Source organism: Myxine glutinosa, chromosome 8 (genome assembly GCF_964187855.1).
Source record: "Myxine glutinosa chromosome 8, kmMyxGlut1.1, whole genome shotgun sequence".
NCBI lineage: Eukaryota > Metazoa > Chordata > Myxini > Myxiniformes > Myxinidae > Myxine > Myxine glutinosa.
The window spans coordinates 48,819,183-48,825,182 of record NC_136268.1 but is presented as its reverse complement, the minus strand read 5'-3'; positions in this window follow the sequence as shown (position 1 = coordinate 48,825,182).

The following is a 6,000-nucleotide window of genomic DNA, read 5'->3' as shown; positions in this document are numbered from 1 at the left end:
ACTTTTCGCACTTGTGTTAGTGTTGAAAAACCACTTTTCGCACTTGTGTTGGTGCAGGAAACCACTTTTGCACTTGTATTAGTGTGGAAAAAACACTTTTTGCACTTGTGATAGTGTTGAAAAACCACTTTTCGCACTTGTGTTAGTGTTGAAAAACCACTTTTCGCACTTGTGTTAGTGTTGAAAAACCACTTTTCGCACTTGTGTTGGTGCAGGAAACCACTTTTGTACTTGTATTAGTGTGAAAAAAACACTTTTTGCACTTGTGATAGTGTTGAAAAACCACGTTTCGCACTTGTGTTGGTGCAGGAAACCACTTTTGCACTTGTATTAGTGTGGAAAAAACACTTTTTGCACTTGTGATAGTGTTGAAAAACCACTTTTCGCACTTGTGTTAGTGTTGAAAAACCACTTTTCGCACTTGTGTTGGTGCAGGAAACCACTTTTGCACTTGTATTAGTGTGGAAAAAACACTTTTTGCACTTGTGATAGTGTTGAAAAACCACTTTTTGCACTTGTTTTAGTGTTGAAAAACCACTTTTCGCACTTGTGTTAGTGTTGAAAAACCACTTTTCACACTTGTGTTGGTGCAGGAAACCACTTTTGCACTTGTATTAGTGTGGAAAAAACACTTTTTGCACTTGTGATAGTGTTGAAAAACCACTTTTCGCACTTGTGTTAGTGTTGAAAAACCACTTTTCGCACTTGTGTTGGTGCAGGAAACCACTTTTGCACTTGTATTAGTGTGGAAAAACCACTTTTCGCACTTGTGTTAGTGTTGAAAAAACACTTTTTGCACTTGTGATAGTGTTGAAAAACCACTTTTCGCACTTGTGTTAGTGTTGAAAAACCACTTTTCGCACTTGTGTTAGTGTGAAAAACCACTTTTCGCACTTGTGTTGGTGCAGGAAACCACTTTTGCACTTGTATAAGTGTGGAAAAACCACTTTTCGCACTTGTGTTAGTGTTGAAAAACCACTTTTCGCACTTGTGTTAGTGTTGAAAAACCACTTTTCGCACCTGTGTTATTGTTGAAAAACCACTTTTCGCACTTGTGTTGGTGTTGAAAAACCACTTTTCGCACTTGTGTTAGTGTGGAAAAACCACTTTTCGCACTTGTGTTTGTGTGGCAAAACCACTTTTTGCACTTGTGTTAGTGTTGAAAAACTACTTTTCGCACTTGTGTTCGTGTTGAAAACCCACTTTTCGCACTTGTGTTGGTGTTGAAAAACCCTTTTCGCACTTGTGTTAGTGTGGAAAAACCACTTTTCGCACTTGTGTTAGTGTTGAAAAACCACTTTTCGCACTTGTGTTAGTGTTGAAAAACCACTTTTCGCACTTGTGTTGGTGAAGGAAACCACTTTTCGCACTTGTGTTAGTGTTGAAAAACCACTTTTCGCACTTGTGTTAGTGTTGAAAAACCACTTTTTGCACGTGTTGGTGCAGGAAACCACCTTTGCACTTGTATTAGTGTGGAAAAAACCACTTTTTGCACTTGTGTTAGTGTTGAAAAACCACTTTTCGCACTTGTGTTTGTTCAGGAAACCACTTTTCGCACTTGTGTTGGTGCAGGAAACCACTTTTCGCACTTGTGTTGGTGTTGAAAAACCACTTACTTTTCGCACTTGTGTTAGTGTGGAAAAACCACTTTTCGCACTTGTGTTAGTGTGGAAAAACCACTTTTCGCACTTGTGTTTGTGTTGAAAAACCACTTTTCGCACTTGTGTTAGTGTTGAAAACCCACTTTTCGCACTTGTGTTGGTGTTGAAAAACCCCTTTTCGCACTTGTGTTAGTGTGGAAAAAACCACTTTTCGCACTTGTGTTAGTGTTGAAAAACCACTTTTCGCACTTGTGTTGGTGAAGGAAACCACTTTTCGCACTTGTGTTAGTGTTGAAAAACCACTTTTCGCACTTGTGTTGGTGCAGGAAACCACTTTTCGCACTTGTGTTGGTGCAGGAAACCACTTTTCGCACTTGTGTTGGTGTTGAAAAACCACTTTTCGCACTTGTGTTAGTGTGGAAAAACCACTTTTCGCACTTGTGTTAGTGTGGATAAGCCACTTTTCGCACTTGTGTTAGTGTTGAAAAACCACTTTTCGCACTTGTGTTAGTGTTGAAAAACCACTTTTCGCACTTGTGTTGGTGTTGAAAAACCACTTTTCGCACTTGTGTTAGTGTGGAAAAACCACTTTTCGCACTTGTGTTAGTGTTGAAAAACCACTTTTCGCACTTGTGTTAGTGTTGAAAAACCAATTTTCACACTTGTGTTGGTGAAGGAAACCACTTTTCGCACTTGTGTTAGTGTTGAAAAACCACTTTTTGCACTTGTGTTAGTGCTGAAAAACCACTTTTCGCACTTGTGTTGGTGCAGGAAACCACTTTTGCACTTGTATTAGTGTGGAAAAAACACTTTTTGCACTTGTGATAGTGTTGAAAAACCACTTTTTGCACTTGTGTTAGTGTTGAAAAACCACTTTTCGCACTTGTGTTGGTGCAGGAAACCACTTTTGCACTTGTATTAGTGTGGAAAAAACACTTTTTACACTTGTGATAGTGTTGAAAAACCACTTTTCGCACTTGTGTTAGGGTTGAAAAACCACTTTTCGCACTTTTGTTGGTGCAGGAAACCACTTTTGCACTTGTATTAGTGTGGAAAAACCACTTTTCGCACTTGTGTTAGTGTTGAAAAAACACTTTTTGCACTTGTGATAATGTTGAAAAACCACTTTTCGCACTTGTGTTAGTGTTGAAAAACCACTTTTTGCACTTGTGTTAGAGTTGAAAAACCACTTTTCGCACTTGTGTTAGTGTTGAAAAACCATTTTTCGCACTTGTGTTGGTGCAGGAAACCACTTTTGCACTTGTATTAGTGAAGGAAACCACTTTTGCACTTGTATTATTGTGGAAAAACCCACTTTTCGCACTTGTGTTAGTGTTGAAAACCCACTTTTCGCACTTGTGTTGGTGTTGAAAAACCCCTTTTCGCACTTGTGTTAGTGTGGAAAAACCACTTTTCGCACTTGTGTTAGTGTTGAAAAACCACTTTTCGCACTTGTGTTGGTGAAGGAAACCACTTTTCGCACTTGTGTTAGTGTTGAAAAACCACTTTTCGCACTTGTGTTGGTGCAGGAAACCACTTTTCGCACTTGTGTTGGTGCAGGAAACCACTTTTCGCACTTGTGTTGGTGTTGAAAAACCACTTTTCGCACTTGTGTTAGTGTGGAAAAACCACTTTTCGCACTTGGGTTAGTGTGGATAAGCCACTTTTCGCACTTGTGTTAGTGTTGAAAAACCACTTTTCGCACTTGTGTTAGTGTTGAAAAACCACTTTTCGCACTTGTGTTGGTGTTGAAAAACCACCTTTCGCACTTGTGTTAGTGTGGAAAAACCACTTTTCGCACTTGTGTTAGTGTTGAAAAACCACTTTTCGCACTTGTGTTAGTGTTGAAAAACCAATTTTCACACTTGTGTTGGTGAAGGAAACCACTTTTCGCACTTGTGTTAGTGTTGAAAAACCACTTTTCGCACTTGTGTTAGTGCTGAAAAACCACTTTTCGCACTTGTGTTGGTGCAGGAAACCACTTTTGCACTTGTATTAGTGTGGAAAAAACACTTTTTGCACTTGTGATAGTGTTGAAAAACCACTTTTTGCACTTGTGTTAGTGTTGAAAAACCACTTTTCGCACTTGTGTTGGTGCAGGAAACCACTTTTGCACTTGTATAAGTGTGGAAAAAACACTTTTTACACTTGTGATAGTGTTGAAAAACCACTTTTCGCACTTGTGTTAGGGTTGAAAAACCACTTTTCGCACTTTTGTTGGTGCAGGAAACCACTTTTGCACTTGTATTAGTGTGGAAAAACCACTTTTCGCACTTGTGTTAGTGTTGAAAAAACACTTTTCGCACTTGTGTTAGTGTTGAAAAACCACTTTTCGCACTTGTGTTAGTGTTGAAAAACCATTTTTCGCACTTGTGTTGGTGCAGGAAACCACTTTTGCACTTGTATTAGTGAAGGAAACCACTTTTGCACTTGCATTAGTGTGGAAAAACACACTTTTCGCACTTGTGTTAGTGTTGAAAATCCACTTTTCGCACTTGTTTTGCAGGAAACCACTTTTGCACTTGTATTAGTGTGGAAAAACCACTTTTCGCACTTGTGTTAGTGTTGAAAAACCACTTTTCGCACTTGTGTTAGTGTTGAAAAACCACTTTTCGCACTTGTGTTAGTGTTGAAAAACCACTTTTCGCACTTGTGTTGGTGCAGGAAACCACTTTTGCACTTGTATTAGTGTGGAAAAACCACTATACGCACTTATGTTAGTGTTGAAAAACCACTTTTCAAACTTGTGTTAGTGTTGAAAAACCACTTTTCGCACTTGTGTTGGTGCAGGAAACCACTCTTGCACTTGTATTAGTGTGGAAAAAACACTTTTTGCACTTGTGATAGTGTTGAAAAACCACTTTTCACACTTGTGTTAGTGTTGAAAAACCACTTTTCGCACTTGTGTTGGTGCAGGAAACCACTCTTGCACTTGGGTTAGTGTTGAAAAACCACTTTTCGCACTTGTATTAGTGTGGAAAAACCACTTTTCGCACTTGTGTTAGTGTTGAAAAACCACTTTTCGCACTTGTGTTAGTGTTGAAAAACCACTTTTCGCACTTGTGTTAGTGTTGAAAAACCACTTTTCGCACTTGTGTTGGTGCAGGAAACCACTTTTGCACTTGTATTAGTGTGGAAAAACCACTATACGCACTTGTGTTAGTGTTGAAAAACCACTTTTCAAACTTGTGTTAGTGTTGAAAAACCACTTTTCGCACTTGTGTTGGTGCAGGAAACCACTCTTGCACTTGTATTAGTGTGGAAAAACCACTTTTTGCACTTGTGATAGTGTTGAAAAACCACTTTTCGCACTTGTGTTAGTGTAGAAAAACCACTTTTCGCACTTGTGTTAGTGTTGAAAAACCACTTTTCGCACTTGTGTTGGTGCAGGAAACCACTTTTGCACTTGTATTAGTGTGGAAAAACCACTTTTCGTACTTGTGTTAGTGTTGAAAAACCACTTTTCGCACTTGTGTTGGTGCAGGAAACCACTTTTGCACTTGTATTAGTGTGGAAAAAACACTTTCGCACTTGTGTTAGTGTTGAAAAACCACTTTTTGCACTTGTGATAGTATTGAAAAACCACTTTTCGCACTTGTGTTGGTGCTGAAAAACCACTTTTCGCACTTGTGTTGGTGCAGGAATCCACTTTTGCACTTGTATTCGTGTGGAAAAAACCACTTTTCGCACTTGTGATAGTGTTGAAAAACCACTTTTTGCACTTGTGTTAGTGTTGAAAAACCACTTTTCGCACTTGTGTTGGTGCAGGAAACCACTTTTGCACTTGTATTAGTGTGGAAAAAACACTTTTGCACTCGTGTTAGTGTTGAAAAACCACTTTTCGCACTTGTGTTAGTGAAGGAAACCACTTTTCGCACTTGTGTTAGTGTTGAAAACCCACTTTTCGCACTTGTGTTCGTGTTGAAAAACCACTTTTCGCACTTGTGTTGGTGCAGGAAACCACTTTTCGCACTTGTGTTAGTGTTGAAAAACCACTTTTCGCCCTTGTGCTGGTGTTGAAAAACCACTTTTCGCACTTGTGTTAGTGTGGAAAAACCACTTTTCGCACTTGTGTTAGTGTTGAAAAACCACTTTTCGCACTTGTGTTAGTGTTGAAAAACCACTTTTCGCACTTGTGTTGGTGTTGAAAAACCACTTTTCGCACTTGTGTTAGTGTGGAATAACCACTTTTCGCACTTGTGTTAGTGTTGAAAAACCACTTTTCGCACTTGTGTTAGTGTTGAAAAACCACTTTTCGCACTTGTGTTGGTGAAGGAAACCACTTTTCGCACTTGTGTTAGTGTTGAAAAACCACTTTTCGCACTTGTGTTAGTATTTAAAAACCACTTTTCGCACTTGTGTTGGTGCAGGAAACCACTTTTGCACTTGTATTAGTGTG